This window comes from Symphalangus syndactylus, chromosome 3 (genome assembly GCF_028878055.3).
Source record: "Symphalangus syndactylus isolate Jambi chromosome 3, NHGRI_mSymSyn1-v2.1_pri, whole genome shotgun sequence".
Classification (NCBI taxonomy): domain Eukaryota; kingdom Metazoa; phylum Chordata; class Mammalia; order Primates; family Hylobatidae; genus Symphalangus; species Symphalangus syndactylus.
In genome coordinates, this window is record NC_072425.2 from 50,874,239 (window position 1) to 50,892,114 (window position 17,876).

General features: G+C 38.6%; 1 long non-coding RNA gene across 2 annotated transcripts; it reads right to left on the minus strand.

Moving 5' to 3' along the window:
* Positions 1–739: 739 nt before the first annotated feature.
* LOC134736233 (uncharacterized) lies at positions 740–17,301 on the minus strand. 2 transcript variants are annotated; one of them, XR_010120131.1, is made up of 3 exons: positions 17,229–17,301; positions 1,720–1,962; positions 740–846 (listed from the first exon to the last, which is right to left on the minus strand). It is a non-coding gene; the product is annotated as an uncharacterized lncRNA (long non-coding RNA). The 2 variants fall into 2 exon arrangements; XR_010120130.1 differs by lacking the exon at positions 17,229–17,301 and adding an exon at positions 13,685–13,800.
* Between the last annotated feature and the right edge of the window lie 575 nt (positions 17,302–17,876).

Sequence of the window (17,876 nt, forward strand, 5' to 3'; positions counted from 1 at the left end):
TCACAATGCCACTGCACATTTGTTTTCTTCCCAGCCCTGACCTCAGTTTGACATAATATTATGCACAGTGCTGACTGGCTTGAGTGTTTACTGTGTTTCCCCCACAGCACAGTAAGCTCCTGAAGGCAGGGACTTAGCTGATTTGTTCACCGCATTGCTCTCAGTGCCTGAACAGTAGGTGCATGATACGTAGTAGGTGCTTAATAAAATCCTAGCAAATAAACAAACAAATAAGCACATGACCTTTCCACCACCTCCCCCCATGGCTGGCAGCACCTTCTGCCCCTCATCATTCCACACTCCTCCCCGGACCTTGGGCACCTCTATCACTGGGTCCTGAGCTGAGTCCTGCAGGAAGGGCTTCCTGCTCTACAGGGAGAAAGGGGCCAGACTGCGATGACTTTGCTGGAAGTCCTTCCTGCCCTACCCTGTCTTACTTTGCTTTCAGAACTATTCAGCATCTGAAATGTTTGGGTTTACCAAACATGTCTGTTCAGAAGTCCAGAAGCAGAACCGGCCTTAGCACATCTGGGGGATGGTCAAGAGGTCAGTCTGTATGTCTGGGCACCGGTGTGAGGGCTCTGATGGAAGTGGCAAGGTCACTGAGGCTGTTGGCACAGTGAAGAGTTGAGATTTTATTCTAGGGAGCCATTGACGGGTCTATATCAAACATGGCGAAATATAGAGAGGAGTACAGAGAGAAATCTGACGGACCAGATCTGTGTTCTCAAAGAGCATCCAGGTGGTGAAGGTGTGCAAGTAGAACAGATAGATTTCTTGGCAATGTCTGTGGTTGTCCAAATACAAACACACAAGGTATGGACCTGTCTTCAAAGACCTAAGATTCTAAGGAAGAAGACAAATAGGCAAATAGAATAAACATTAATTAACTCCCACATTGACATATCCACCCACCCATCCATCATCCACATACCCATCCACCCACTCATCTATCCATCCACCCATCATCCACCTACCCATCTACCTACCCACTATCCGTTATGCACTGATCAGCTCTCCTACCCTTCCGGGTCAGGGTTCCCAGCTGAACATTTGAAAATGGAAAAGATATTGGGCCCTGTTCTCAATGGGCTCACAGTAGAGGGAAAGATTGATAAATAACCTCATAGTTCCCTTTCAGCAGGATTGCCATGATGACCATGAGAAGGAAGGGCCAAGGGTGGCAAAGAAGAGGAATGACTTACTTTGCCTGGCTTATCAGAGGGCAGAACGGAGCATGGTATATCAGAACAGGGTTTTGAAGGATGAATAGGAGCTTGTCAGATGGACATTGGAGGGGATTTTTTCTGTGTGGTAAAACATATTGTGCAAGCTTGAGAAGGCAGGAAAGAACCAGAAGTGTTCACACAAAATGTTTAGCTTTGGAAGGGTGGAGGCAGAGGCACATGAGATCAGTGGAAGGAGAAGTCACTGGAGATGGAGTGGGACCAACTTATGGAGAATGTTGTGCTCTGGGTGAAGAGCTTGGACCTTGTCCTGTCAGTAGTGGGGAGCTGGGTGGGGGCATGGCCAGGGAATGAGCAGGCTTACATTTTACAAGGGTCATGATGGGGGCTAATAGACAGAGGCCAGAAAGGACAAAAACAACATAAAATCATCCTTCCCAAGCATGTTCATAAATGACCTCTCATTTTTATCCTCAAGGAACACATTTCCCCATTCTGTGATAAGAAAACAGTTTTAACAGGAATGAGATACCTAAGGTAGCAAAGGAGTAGAAGGAGCACTGAGATTGGAAGGCAGATTCTGTGAGTCCAAATGCACCCATCACGGCAACTCCTAACAGCTTCTTGGAGGCTCCCAGGCTGTACTGAAGCACTTGGCTTCACTGGCCTCCTGGCTGTCTGGACAATCCCCTGTGCTTACTCTTCCAAGATGGGAATTCCAGTGGGCAAAAGGCAACATCCCAGGCTCTGGACCAAAGGTTCCGTTACTGTAGCACTGAGTGGGGAGGACAAAAATAAAAAAACATTTTTGAGCATTTACATGACAGTATGGACTTGTAGAAGGCACTCTAGAGGAGCAATTTCATTCAATTCTCAAAGCTGTCTTATGAGGGAAGGATTATCCTCTTTATTCTGCCTATAAGAAACTGGAGATCAGAGAGATTAAGTCAGCTTACCCAAAGTCAGAGAACTAGTAAGTGGCTGAGCCAGTATGCACACCAAGGGTTAGTTCATTTCAAACTCTCAGACCCCTGGTGAGAGGGAGAGGGAGAAGGAGAGTGGTTGGCGGGCTGCGAGGTGGTAGTGCATAAGCTGAACAGGCGAGTCAGGCACTGCCTGCTCTGGGGATGTTTACACCAACATTTGAAGAAGTTAATATAAAAATAATATATACACAAGGTGAAAAATTTAAATATAAAATTTGAACAATAAAGAGGGAGTCTGTACTTCCAGCTATGGTCATGATGGAGTACAGAGTATCAGATTTGCCCTACCCATAAGCAGCATAAGCAGCTGTAAAACTAGACCAAATATATGTGAAGCAACTGCCTTCAAGCATTGGACAGCAGAGAAAGCAGAGCTGTGATTCTTGGGAGAAGGAAACACACAGGCGAGCTCCGCATTTGCTCTGGCTTTTTGCCTGGGAGCATTTTTCAAACTGTGGCACAGGGATATAAACCTACAAAGTGAGCTCCATGGGCAGAGGAAAGACTGGAGGTTGGGACTTCTGAGGCAGATGGAGTTTGAAGGGCAGGGTACTGGGAAGGAGGAAGCTATGCAGAGAAGTAGTAGAATTCTGTAAAGAAGAACTGAGTCTCTAGCAGAATGCTAAGCTGCAAATGCATTAGGGTGAGATTCTGCGAGATTTAGCAGAGAACCACTGCTAGATGGTTGAGAGGTAAACGGAGATTCTAGAGGTTGGACAATTCTTGGAGACATTGGAATTCTGCCCAGCCAGTGTGAAGGGCTACTCTAGGCCCACCATAAAAAGCCTAACAAGTACCAATCATTTCCAGTAAACTAAGTGCCTGTCAGAAAACTAGTCAACAGTCTTTAAACACCACCCAGGCTCTCAATATCATAGCATCCACAATGTTTAAAATGCAACAAAAAATTACTAGATATGCAAAAACAAAACAAAAAAAACAGGAAAAGGGGAACCCAAAACCAGGAGAAAAAAAAGTCAACATAAAGAGATAGAAATAAATCATTTGTTGGATTGACAGAAAAAAACTTTAAATAATCAGTTATACTATGCTCAAGAATTTAAAGAGGGGAATGGACACAATGAGTGAATGAATGAGAAATCTCAGTAAAGAAACTGAAACTACAGAAATGGATCAAGTGGAAATTCAAGAACTGATAAATAACATATTTGCAAAGTGAAATTTGGACATGTCAGAAGAAAGGACCAGGCTTGAACTTGAAGACAAGGCAATAGAAGCTATTCAAAATGAAGCATACAGCGGGGAAAAGACCAGAAAAAAAAAAATCTAGAGCCTCAGAGATATGTGGGACAATGTCAATCAGTCTAACATGCATGCAGCTGAGGTCCCAAAAGAAGAAGCAAGAGATTGGGACAGGAAAAAATATTTGAAGAAATATTGGAGAAAATGTTTGAAATTGGATAAAAACTAAAAACCCAACAGATGCAAGAAGCTCAATTAAATTCCAGCAGAATAAATAGAAAGAAAACCATACCAGGACTCATCATATTCAGATGGCTAAAAAGCAAAGTTAAGGAGAAAAATTTCAGCCAGGCAAAAGACACAATTATAATATGGGGTAGCCAAAGACTTAAAAGAAAAACAAAAACAAAAAACACCAAAACACTGCTGAGTATCAGAAACAAGGCGAGTCAATAGAATGATATCTCCGAAATTCTAAAAGAAAAGTAAACTTGTCAATTTGGAATTCTACAGACTGCAAAAACACCCATTAAAAATAAAGGAAAAATAAAGATATTTTCATATGAACAAAAGCTGAGAGAATTCATAACCAGTAGATTTGACCTACTAGAAATGTTAAAAGAAGTTTCTTTGAATTGAAACGGAATGACATCAGGTGGAAACAGACTTGTATGAAGAAATGAGGAATGTCAGGAATGGTAACTATGTGGGAAAATGTAAAAGACATGAAAACTAGAGAAAGAGAATCAATTTATGATGCCAAGAGTTAATTCTATAAAAAGACATAGTGACACTAAACACAAACACACCTAATAACAGACACTCAAAATGCAGAGAAGCATTTTGACAGAACTAAATGACAAAACTAATGACAAATAGAATTAACAAACATAGTTGGAGAGTTAACCTTCCTTTCTAAGTAACTGATTAAAAAATAATTCTGTAAAGATATAGAACAATTGAACAACATTAAGAACCAGTTAACCAAATTAACATTTACAGAAAACTATATTGGAAATATGCATTTTTTCCAAGTGTACTTGGAACATTCACCAAAACAAGTCTTAATAAAGTAAAATAATTTAAAGCATATAGAATATGTTTTCTAGCCTTAACAGAGTTAAATTAGAAATCCATAATAATAAGATATTAAGGAAACCCTCAAATATTTAAAAGTGGCACATTTCTATAGCCTACAGATCAAAGAGGAAATCACAAGGGAAATTAGAAAATGTTCTGAACTAATGAAATTAAAACAGAACATATCAAAATTTGTGGAATGCAGGTAAAGCTGTGCTTAAAGGGAAATTTATAGTTTTACATGCTTATATTAGCAAAGAAGAAAGGCCTAAAATCAATTATCTAAGTAATCACCTTAAGAATCCAGAAAAAGAAGAAATCAAATTCAAAATAGAAAGAAGGAAATAAAGATAAGAACAGAAATCAATGAAATACTGCAAAGCAAAAAATAAATAAATTAATTAAATAAAATAAAGAGTAAACAGATAATCTATAAAATGGAAGAAAGTATTTGCAGATTATGCCTCCAACAAAGTACTAATATACAGAATCTACAGGGACTTAAACAACTCAACAAGAAAAAAAAAGCCTCATTAAAAACTAGGCAAAGGACATGAATAGACATTTCTCAAAAGAAGAAATACAAGTGGCCAACTAACATATGAAAAAATACTCATCACTAATTATCAGAGAAATGTAAATTAAAATCGCAATGAAATATCATCTTACACAAGTCAGAATGGCTATTAATTAAAAAGTCAAAAAAACACACACACACAAACAGATGCTGGTGTAAATGCAGAGAAAAAGGAAAGTGTATACGCCACTGGTAGAAATGTAAATTAGTTCAGCCTGTATGGAAAACAGTGTGGAGATTTCTCAAAGAACTAAAAATAGAACTGCCATTTGACCCAGCAATCCCACTACTGGGTAACTACCCAAAGCAAATCATTATGTAAAAAAAAGACACTTGCACTTATATGTTCATTGATTGCAGCGCTATTCACAATAGCAAAGTCATAGAACCAACTTTTAAGTGTTCACTAATGGTTGACTGGATAAAGAAAGTGTTACACACACACACACACACACACCACAGAATACTATGCAGCCATAAAGCAACAAGGATGGAGCTGGAGGCCATTATCCTAAGTGAACTAACTCAAAAACAGAAAATCAAATAACACATGGTATCACTTTGAACTGGGAGCTAAACAATGGGTACACATGGACATAAAGGTGGAAATAATAGACATTGAGGGTTGCAAAAGTGGGGAGGATGAGGGGGGAAAAGGGTTGAAAAATTACCTATCACTTTCAAGATTCACTGTTTGGGTAATGGGTGCAGTAGAAGCCCAATCCCCACCAGTATGTAATATACCCATGTAATAAACATGCACATGTACCCCCTGAATCTAAAATAATAAAATAAAAAGTGAACAAAAAATAGAGCAAATCAATGAAATTGAAAGTTGGTTATTTGAAAAGATCTATAAAATTGAGCTCTTTCTCTATCTCAACTGTTAATATATCCAATATAATGAACCATTACAACTCAATAAAAATAACCCAATAAATATGGGTAAAAGGCTTAAAAAAAGAAAATATACAGATGGTCAGCAAAAACGTGAAAGTGCTCCTCACTTTAAAAACAACATGAGATACCACTACTACACACCCACCAGAATAGCTAAAACTAAACAGACAATACAAAGGGTAGGCGAGGGTGTAGAGCAACTGCATACCTCATACATTGCTGATAGGAGGGTAAAACAGTAAAATCATGCTGGGAAGCGTTTGGCAGTTTCTCATAAAGTTAAAAGTATATTTACCACATGATTCACCAATAGGCTCCCAAGCATTGGCCCAGAAGAAATGAAATCACAAAGACTTGTAAAAAATGTTCATAGAAACTTTGTTAAGAATTCTCCCATGTTGGAAACAACTTAGATTCCCATTAGCAGGAGACTGGATAAAGTGGAGTGCACCCACACAGTGCACCCAGCAACAAAAAGGAGCCAACTGTTGACACATGCAGCAACAGGGATGAATCTCAGAAAAATCGTGTTGAGGGAAAGAAGTCAGATGCAGCGGACTCCATAATATATGACTCCATTTATATGAAAGTGAAAAACAGGGATTTGCATGGCTTGATACAATGCAGTATGTGTTGAACTCTGTCTGTAACTAGTCTTTTCCACCTCACAATACATCCTGGTCACTGGTCCCTATCAGGATGTTTGGATCTGCCTCTGCCTCTTTATCAGCAGCATGGTGTTCCATTGGGTAAAAGGAGCATAAATTATTTACTGCTGCTATCGGAGGGCACAGATGGTTTTCAATCCTTTGTTCTCATGCCACCATAGTGAAACTCACTGTAGGTTTTCTTGTGATTGTTGACAAGTCTAGATAACTGGGGACAAACTCCTAGAATGGATGTCTGAGGTCAAAGAATGCACTGACTTTTTCCTTGGGAAGCCAGAACACAGTCCCAGGCAATCTGGGAAACAAGGGCTCTCCTGGGCCATCTCAAGGTTACAGCCAAGGGCCCTGCATCCAGAACTGCTAGTATGAATAGGCATTATGAGTCACTGACAGCCACCAAGATCATGCTGGCAGCCTCCGGTGACTGCTGAGGTGTGCTGGTAATACCCAACTATGGCTATATCATGTACCAGACCTCAGGTGCTCCTGCCCACCTGCAGGTGAGCAGGTAGGAAGTGGGCACAGACATGTGGGACAGGATATGCCTAGGACAGAGCCTTGTCTGGACACCAAAGGGGTCTGAGGGGAGTCACAGGTGCCCTACCCCAGGGAGGAGGCAGCCAGAGCCCTATACAGAGCCCCTCCTGCCGGGTCTCCAACCACCCTGGGCCACGGGGCTGGAGCAGTGACCATGAAAGCCTCCACACTTGTCTCTAGGTCTGGTCCTGCTCCCTCAAACTCTAGCCTTCCAGTCCACACCCCCATACCTCCCCAAGGCAATCTTTCTTTATACAAATAAACTTATGAAATTAAATTATAAAAAGCCTTCAGCTTCTGGCCAAGGTGGAATGATAGTACAGATTTACCTTTCTCCCTGAAACAACCTAAAGAATAAACAGGATGTATGAAACAATGGTTTTTCAAGACACTGGACATCAGGCATTAAAGGACAGTGATCTATAAGAGCCAGGAAATAAAGGAGACAAACTCTACAATTACTCCAGATCACTGCCTTTGAGAGTTTCCAGGCCATCGTATAGAGAGAGGGAACTGCATGGAGTCTCGAGGACTCACTGACTTGAGAGACAGAGCTAAGAGTCTGGAGAGACTAGCTGGCTAGAGTTTGTAAGACACAGTACTAGAGAGTAGAGAGGTGCACAGATAGAGAACTCCAAAGAACTGTGGAGAGTCTCTCCGAAGTATTCAACAGAGTCTGGATCAGCACATGCATGTGAAGAAACTACTCAAGGATGGAAAAAGAATCACCTGAAAGGATTAGCAGTAACAATACCCAGTACTCACACAGGACCAGGAATAGTGCCTGTACCCACCAGACAGATTGGAAAATGTCATGATTAACAGGGCATTACGTAGACTACGCAGAAAAGTCTGGCCTCGTTAGTAGGGAATAATTTGCTCTAGACTGAACACTGCTCTGTCTCCACCTAAGAAAGCTTAAAAGCAAGACCCTAAATCATCACACTGTTTCCAAGTAACTTTACTGTGTTTCAGAACAAAGCTTAATCTTTGCAGGAATAAAAAATCACTCAGCACCCAACAAGGTAAAATTCACAATGACTACCATCCAATAAAAAATTACCAGGCATGAAAAGAAACAGGAATATACAACCCATAATGAGGAGAAAAGTTGATCAATCAAAACTGACTTAGAAGTGACAAATGCTAGAATTAGCAAAGAAGAATATTAAAACAGTTATTGTAATTGTATTCTGTACATTCAAAAGGTTAAGCAAAGACATGGAAAATGTAAGAAAGACACCAAATCAAACTTTTTTCTAAAAAAGAAAAGCAAAATCGGGGGACAAACGCTATCTGATTGCAAAACTTATCATAAAGTCACAGTAATCAAAAACTATGTCACTGGCAAGATAGAAAATTCATCAGTGGAACAGAAAATGTCCAGAAACAAATTCTCACAAATATATTTAGCTGAATTTTGACTACAGATAAAGGCAATTCAGTGGAGAAAGGACAATCTTTCAACAAATGGTGCTGGAAAAATTGGATCAAGTGGGCAAAATACTGAAATTCAACCCAAAATTTATACCCCAAATTTAGTCCTCATATAAAACATACTGAAATGTAAACCTCCAAACTATAAAATGTCTGTCTAGAAGAAAACATGGCAGAAAACCTTGTGACCTTGGGCTAGGCTAAGATTTACTAGCTACAACAGCAAGGGCACCATACATAAAATAACACATTGATAACTTTAACTTTATCAAAATTAAAAACTTTTACTTTGCAATAGACACTGTTAATAGAATGAAAAGACAAGCCACAGACTGGGGAAAAAAACTTTTCAAAGCATCTCTCAAAACTAAATAAATAAAAATTCTAATTTAAAAATAGGCAAGAGCTTTGAACAGGCAGTTCACCAATGAATATATATAGATAGCAAATAAGCACATGAAAAGGTGCCCAACATCGAAGTCATCAGGAGATGCAAATCAAAAACACAATGAAGGTCAGGCGCGGTGGCTCATGCCTGTAGTCCCAGCACTTTGGGAGCCCAAGGCAGGCAGATCACAAGGTCAAGAGATCGAGACCATCCTGGCCAACATGGTGAAACCCCGTCTCTACTAAAAATACAAAAATTAGCTGGGCGTGGTGGCATGTGCCTGTATTCCCAGCTACTCAGGAGGCTGAGGCAGGAGAATCACTTGAATCCAGGAGGCAGAGGTTGCAGTGAGCCAAGATTGCGCCACTGCACTCCAGCCCGGTGACAGAGTGAGACTCTGTCTCAAAAAACAAACAAAACAAAACAAAAAAACAAACACACACACACACACACACAATGAGATACTACTACACATCTATCAGCTGAATAGACTCCATTGTGTATATGTACCACATTTTCTTTATCCATTCATCTGTTGATGGACACATAGGTTGCTTTCAAATCTTGGCTCTTGCGAACATTGCTGGAATAAACATGGGAGTATAGATATCTCTTTGATATACTGATTTCCTTTCTTTTGGGTCTATACTTAGCAGTGGGATTGCTGGATCATATGGTAGCTCTATTTTTAGTTTTTTGAGTAATCTTCAAACTGTTCTCCATAGTGGTTGTATTAATTTACATTCCCACCAATAGTGTATGGGGGTTCCCTTTTCTCCACATTCTTACCAGCATTTGCTATTGTACGTTTTTTGGATAAAAGCCATTTTAACTGGGGTGAGATGATATCTCATTGCATTTGATTTGCATTTCTCTGATGATCAACAATGTTGAGCACCTTTTCATATACCAGTTTTCCATTTGTGTCTTCTTTTGAGAAATGTCTCTTCAGATCTTTGGCCCATTTTTAATCAGATTATTCTATGTTTTCCTCTTGAGTTGTTTAATTCTGGTTATTAATTCCTTGTCAGATTACATATCTATTAGAATGGGTAAAATGAAAGAGGCTCACCATATGAAGTGTTGGTAAGAATGAGGAGAAACTAGAACTGGTGGGAATGTAACAGGGTACAAACACTTAGGAAAACAATTTGTCAGTTTACTGAGAAGCTATAGTGGGATGTTAGAATATGAATCTTTGCAGACTCACTTCCAGTGAAAAAAGCAAAACTAGACCAGGTATGGTGGCACATGCCTGAATTCCCAGCTATTTGAGAGGCTGAGGCAGGAGGATCATTTGAGCCCAGGAATTCAGGCCTGTAGTACACTATGACTGTACCTGTGAATAGCCACTTTACTCCAGCCTGGCAACATCGCAAAACTCCATCACAAAAAAAAAAAAGGAAGACTGTCAACAGCTATTTTTTCAAAAAACATTTCTTTAAGAAGTCATTAAAAGCCTCTGGAAATTGTCCTGCAGCATACAGCAAATAAAGAAATATTTATTCAAGAAAACATATTAAAACTCAGTAAGAATAGCAAGAATCTGTGGCATTGAGCCATGGCCCATTCCCTCCCCGTGCCCCCGCACCCCAGCTTCCTCTCTATTCAGCTTCACAGAAGCTCCACTCTGAGTGAGTGTGATCAAAATACGGTGCTCCCTCTCCCTCTTCCTCCCAACCAAGTCATTCCATGCCTTACTGAGAAGGGCAGACCACTAGCATTTCTAATTCCCTTCAATTCCAAGTTGAAGAGTTCCTGGTGAATGTGACTGAGAGATACGGAGCTTCCTTCCTCTACCGAGAGGACAGAAGCTCTACCCTAGCACATCAGGCCAAGGATACTGGCACCCTAACCACCGTTGCCTCAGCTGAAGGCAGAGTGTTTACACCAAAATAGGCAAGCAATGAAGACAGAGGCCACAGGCCCATTCAGGGCTCAGAGACTGCGCCAGGGGAGAGGAGGCACGTAGGAAAAGCTCTACAAAGGACCTGACATTATTTGAAAGAGACTGGAGAAGTTTAAGCCTAAGGATGCTCTCAAAATCAACAGTTGCTCTTAATTAGGAGGAACAAGCTAAACCATAGGCCATCTGGGTCACCAGGGAGAATCTGGGAAAGAGATAGCTAAGAAGACTTCCACTGGGTACAGAATAAACCTTAAAGACTGAGCTCAAAATCTAGCCCTCTCCAAATTTAATTGGATTGGGCTGCTCAGAAATTAATGTTTCAGGGCATTGTCAAAAAAGACATAAAGCAATCAGTTGGTAATTAGTGGAGTCTAAAGGATGGAGAGTAATACCAAATGAAACAGACAGCTTAACAGAGAGACCAGAAAAGAGACAAAGAGAATGTGCTAAAACCACCCTCATCCCAAGGTAACTGTGTGCATGTCCCAGGCTGTGCCTTTTGATGAGCAACACCAAAGACTTCATTTTGTGTGAAATGGACTTCACTCTGTGTGAAATGGACTTCACTAAGATAGTCTAGCCAAGTCATAAAACACATAAGCAAACAAAATTAAGCTTCAGAGAGGGAGAAGGGCAATCAGTCTCCAAAGTTGCTATATTACCAGAAATGTTCTCACTTCCAACAACATATTATAAGACATGCAAAAAAACAGGAACATGGACCCATACACAGGAAAAATGTAGGCAACAGAAACTGCCTGTGAGAAACTCCAGATTTTATACTTAATAGACAAAGTCTTCAAAGTATGCATTATGAATATGTTTGGAAAACTAAAGGAAGCCATGCTTAAAGAAGTTATAAAAGATAGGAAGATCATGTTTCATCAAATGGAGAATATTAATAGAGATAGAAACTATAAAAAAACAAAAGTTCTGTGGTTTAAAAGTGTAATAAATAAAATGAAAAAATTCATTAGAGGGGCTCAACAGCAGATTTTAACTAGCAAAAGAAATACACAGTGAACTTAAAAATAGATCAATAGAGACCATGCAATCTGAAGAACAGAGTAAAAATAGACTGAAAAAAATAAGCAGAGCCTCAGAGTAATGTGGGACACCTTTAGACACACAAACACACATGTAACAGAAATACTGGGAGGAGAGAAGAAATGAACAGAAATAATATTAGATGAAATAATGGCTGAGGCCAGGTGCGGTGGCTCATGGCTGTAATCCCAGCACTTTGGGAGGCCAAGGCAGATGGATCACCTGAGGTCAGGAGTTCGAGACCAGCCTGGCCAACACGGTGAAACCCCATCTCTACTAAAAAAAAGACAAACAAAAAACCACAAAAATTAGCCAGGCATGATGGTGGGCACGTGTAATCCCAGCTACTCAGGAGGCTGAGGCAGGAGACTCGCTTGACCCCAGGAGGCGGAGGTTGCAGTGAGATGAGATCACACCACTGCACTCCAGCCTGGGTGACAGAGTGAGACTGTCTCAAAAAAAAAAAAAAAAAAAATTGTAGCTGAAAACTTCCAATTGGTGAAAAACATTAATCTGCATATCCATGAAGCTCAGCAAAGTCTGATTAGGATGAATACAAAGACAGCCACACCCAAATGCATAATAAAAAATGCTGAAAGCCGAAACCAAAGATAAAATGTTGACGGCAACAAGAAAAAATTGCATACAAGGGAAACCCAATAAGTTGAACAGCTGACTGCTTAGTAGTATGACATATTTTAAGTGCTCAAAGAAAAATATTAACCATGAATCTTATGTTCAGCAAATGTATTTTTCAAAAATGAAGGTGAAATACAGCCATTCCCAGATAAACAAAACTTGAGATAATTTACTGCTGTCAGGCTCACCTTATAAGAATTATTAAAGGAAATCAGTCAGGCTAAAAGCAAGTAAACCCAGATGAAAATTTGAACCCACATTAAAAAAAGAGCCCTGTTAAAGGTAGTTATGCAATTATCAATAAATAAACAAATGCATATTTTCTTCTTTCTTCTCTTACCTGATTTTAAAAGCAATTGTATGAAACAGAATGTATATATGCATACATATGTATGTACATGTATACATATGTATGACACTAACATACAGGTATTGTTAGGCCTATACATGTGATATGTTTGACAATAACAGCATAAAGGAGGTGGGTAGGTACTGGAGTAAGGAAATGATCCCAGATGGTAACTCAAAACCACAGGAACCAATAAAGAGAACCAGAAATGATAAATAAGAAGGCAAATATAATAAGCTAAAAAAATATGTACTTGCTCTCTATACAGAAGTGTCCACATATAAAGTAATAATTATAAGTGTATTGGTAGGTTTATGATATATTCTGACATAATATGTATAACAATAGTAGCACGAAAAGGAAAAGAGGACATAGAGTTTTCTAGAAGTAACATTTCTACAGTTCACTGAAATTAAATTAGAAGAACTCTAAGTAGATTCTGATAAACTTAGACTCTATGGAAGCCCTAGACCAACCACCAAAGAAATAACTCAGAAAATATAGAGATTTGGAGTACTTCTGGTTCCAAAATCATGGTGTAGAAGCAAGCTGGCTTCACCTCCTCCCACAGAAAACTAAAAACAAATAGACAGCATGGACATTATCACCAGCAATATTCCAGAACTCAAATATCAGGAGAATATATGTGGTTCCCTGGGCCACAGAGAAGTGAACAAACTCTGAGCAGACAGTAAGAAAATTGGATTGTCATATCCACAATGTCCCTCCCCACAATCCATCCAGCACCTAATGCATAGAAAATTTTCCCCAACTCACAGTTGGAAAAATACTGGAAAAAATAAGATCAAGGTGGTAAACCAACTTCTTCATCCTCTTGGGTTCACTGGCAGGAGACCCATTCCTGTTTCAACCATGGGAAGTATCAGGAGTGCCTGAAAGGAGAAAGATCACTGAGGATAGCCAGAGACAAAACAGGGAGGCTAGACTACCAGCCCCAGCCTTGGAAACTTAACCCTGTAACTTGATCAAAGGAGACACCAAATCACAGTGGCTGTTCACCAGCACCATGCTGTAGGAGATTCATCCCACAGGTCCCCTGGGCATGAGCCTATAGCCAGCAGTCCCACACTACTGAGTCATCCCCTTTGAGACCTCCCGTATTTGAGACCAGTGACACTAATTGTTTATTATAACTGAGGCAAACCTGGGCTTAAGTCACCATCTAGTGCAAAGAAGGAGGCAGAAACCTAAAAGAGAAAAAAAGAAAGAAAATCAATGGATAAACTACAAAGAATCTCTGAGGAAACATATCCAATAAACAACCAAATAAGCCTGATAAGACTGGAACAAATAACTAAGCCTTCAATGCAAAGATATAGGCATACATCAACAAGAAACAACAGCCAACAGGGACCCATGATTTCTCTAGATGTACAAAGCAAGAAATCAGAAACTGACACTAAAGAGATGGCAATATGTGAACTCTCTGATCAAAAATTCAAAATAGGCCAGGTACAGTGGCTCACCCCTATAATCTCAGCACTTTAGGAGACCAAAGTGGGAGGATCACTCGAACCCAGGAATTTGAGACCAGCCTAGGCAACATAGTGAGACTTATCTCTACAAAAAAATTTTAATAATTAGCTGAATGTGGTGACAAATACCGGTGATTCCAGCTACTCAGGAGGCTAAGGTAGGAGGATTGCTTAAGCCTGCAAAGTCAAGGATAGAGTGAGCCGTGATCATGCCACTGCACTGCAACCTGGGTGACAGAGCAAGACCAAAATAAAACTACTCCAATGCATAATCAAACTCTCAAAGGTCAAGGACAAAGAGAGGATCCATAAAGTAACAAGAGAAAAGAAGCAAATAACATATAAAGAAACTCCAATTTGTCTGGCAACAGATTTCTCAACAGGAACCATATAGGCCAGGAGGGAGTGGTATAACATTTTCAAAGTGCTGAAAGAAAAAAAATAGCTGTCAGCTAATAATATTATATCCAGCAAAGCTGTCCTTCAAGTATGAAGGAGAGATAAAGTCATCCTCAGACAAAAACAGAATTCACCACCATCAGATCCATCTTCCAAGAAATGCTAATGAGAGTTCTTCAATTTGAAAGAAGAAAAACACTAATGAACAGAAATGAAAATATTTTGATGTATAAAACTCACTTGTAAAACTAAGTATACAGACAAACCCAGAATACTCTAATACTCTAATTGTGGTGTGCAATCCACTCTTAACTCTAGTATAAAGCCCAAAAGACAAATCTATCAAAAACAACAATAGCTATAGAAACCTGTTAAGAGATAGGCATTATATGTAAATTGAGACAACATAAAGTCAAAATGTTGAGAGGATGGAGTTAATTTGTAGAGTTTTAAAAAATGTTTTATTTCTATTCTTCTCTGTGTTCTCATTCTCATTCTCTCTCTCTCTTTCTCTCTGTCTCTCGACAGGGTCTTATTCTGACCCCCAGGCTGCAGTGCAGTGGTATGATCATGACTCACTGCAGCTTTAAATTCCAGGGCTCAAGTGATCCTCCTACTTCAACCTCCCAAGTAGCTGGATTACAGGCACACATCACCATGCCTGGCTAGTTTTTTGAAAAACATTTTTTGTAGAGACAGGGTCTCACTGTGTTGCCCAGACTAGTCTCAATCTCCTGGACTTAAGCAATCCTCCCACCCCAGACTTCCAAATTATTGAGATTACAGGCATGAACCACTGTGCACAGCAGTTGTCATCTCTTCAAAATAATTTGTTATATAGCTATGATTTTTTTGTAAGCCTCATGGTAACCAGAATGCAAAAACCTATAATAGAGTCACTAAAAATAAAAAAAGAATTAAAACATAATGCCAAAAGAATTAAAACATAATGCCAAAGAATATCACTTAACCACAAAGGAAGACTGTAGGAAAGGAAGAAAACAAGCAACAAAATGGCAGCAATAAGTCTACATTTAATCAATAATAACACTGAATGTCAATGGATTCAATTATCCAATTAAAAGGCATAGTGTGGCTGAATGGATAAAGAAATAATATCTAACTATATGCTACAAGAAACTCACCTCATATATAAAAACACACATAGACTGAAAGTGAAGCAATGGGAAAAGATATTTTATACTAATCAAAAATGCTACTACATGCTAACCAAAAAAGAGCAGGAGTATCTATACTTATATTAGATTGAATAGATTAAAAATCAGAGACTGTGAAAAGGGACTAAGAAGGTCACCATATGATGATAAGGGGGTCAATTTAGTAAGATAATATAACAATTATAAATATATATGCACCCAATTAACTCTAGCTTCCAAGTATATAAAGCAAACATTAATAGATCTAAAGGAAGAGATGGATTGCAATACAATAATGGTAGGGGATTTTAACACCCTACTCTTAGTAATGGGCCAATTATCCAGACAGATAATTAGCAAAGAAACATCTAAGTTAAAAAAATACAGGATATCAATGAAATGAAAAGTTGATTTTTTGAAAGGATAAACAAAATCAACAAACTTTTAGCTAGACTAAAAGAGAGAGAAAGAAGTCTTAAATAAATAAATTCAGAAACAAAAAAGAAGTCATAACAACTGAGACCACAGAATTACAAAGAATCATTAGAGGCTACTATAAACAACTATATGCCAACACATTGGAAAACCTAGAAGAAATGGATAAATTCTTGGACACATACAATATACTAAGATTGAACCATGAAGAAATAGAAAACCTCAACAAACTGAGAAGAAGAAACAAGATTGAAGATGTGATAAAAAGTCTCGCATTAGAGAAAAGCCCAGGACCTGATGGCTTTACTGCTGAATTCTACCAAACATTTAAAGAAGAACTAATACCAATTCTACTCAAACTCATCAAAAGATTAAACAGGAGGGAATACTTCCAAACTCATTCTATGAGGCCAGAATTACCCTGGTACCAAAACCAGACAATACAACATAAAAGAACATAACAGGTCAATATCACTGATGGATATCGATGCAAAAAATCTCAACAAAATACTAGCAAACCAAATTCAACAACACGTTGAAAAGATTGTTCACCATGATCAAGTGGGATTTATCCTAGATATGCAAGGATGGTTTAACATATTCAAATCAATAAACATGTTACATCACATTAACAAAACCAAGAATAAAAGCCATATGATTATTTCAATGATGCTGAAAAAGCATTCAATAAAATTCAGCATCCCTTTATGCTAAATTTTTGTGTTAAAAAGTTAAGAGTTAAGAATTTTTATGTTAAAAACTCTCAACAAACTGGGTATTAAAGACACATATTTCAAAATAATAAAGGCCACATATGACAAACCCACAACTAACCTCATACTGAATAGGGAAAAATTGAAAGCCTTTCCTCTAAGATTTGGAACAAGGCAGAGTCCCACTTTCACCACTTTTATCCAGCATAATACTTGAAGTCCTGGCCAGAGCAAGTAGCTAAAAGAAATATAGAAAAGAGATCCAAATTAGAAAGTAAGAAGTCAAGTTAGCTTTGTTCACAGATGACATGATCTTATACTTAGAAAAACCCCAAGACTCCACCAAAAAACTTCTAGGACTGATAAACAAATTCAGTAAAGCTGTAGGATATAAAATCAATATACAAATATTGGTAGAACTTATATACACTAACAGTGAACAATCTGAAAAGGATATTAAGAAAGCAACTCTACTTACAATAGCTACAAAAATATAAAATACATAGGAATCAATTTAACAAAGAAATGAAAGATCTATATAAGGAAATCTATAAGACACTGATGAAGGAAATTGGAGAGGACACAGACACACACACACACACACATATACACACACAAATTGAAAGATATTCCATACTCATGGACTGGAAGTATTAATACTGTTAAAATGACAATACAACTCAAACAACCTACAAATTCAATGCAATCCCTATAAAATAACACTGACATACTTCACTGAAATTTTTAAAATACTAAAATGTACATGGAG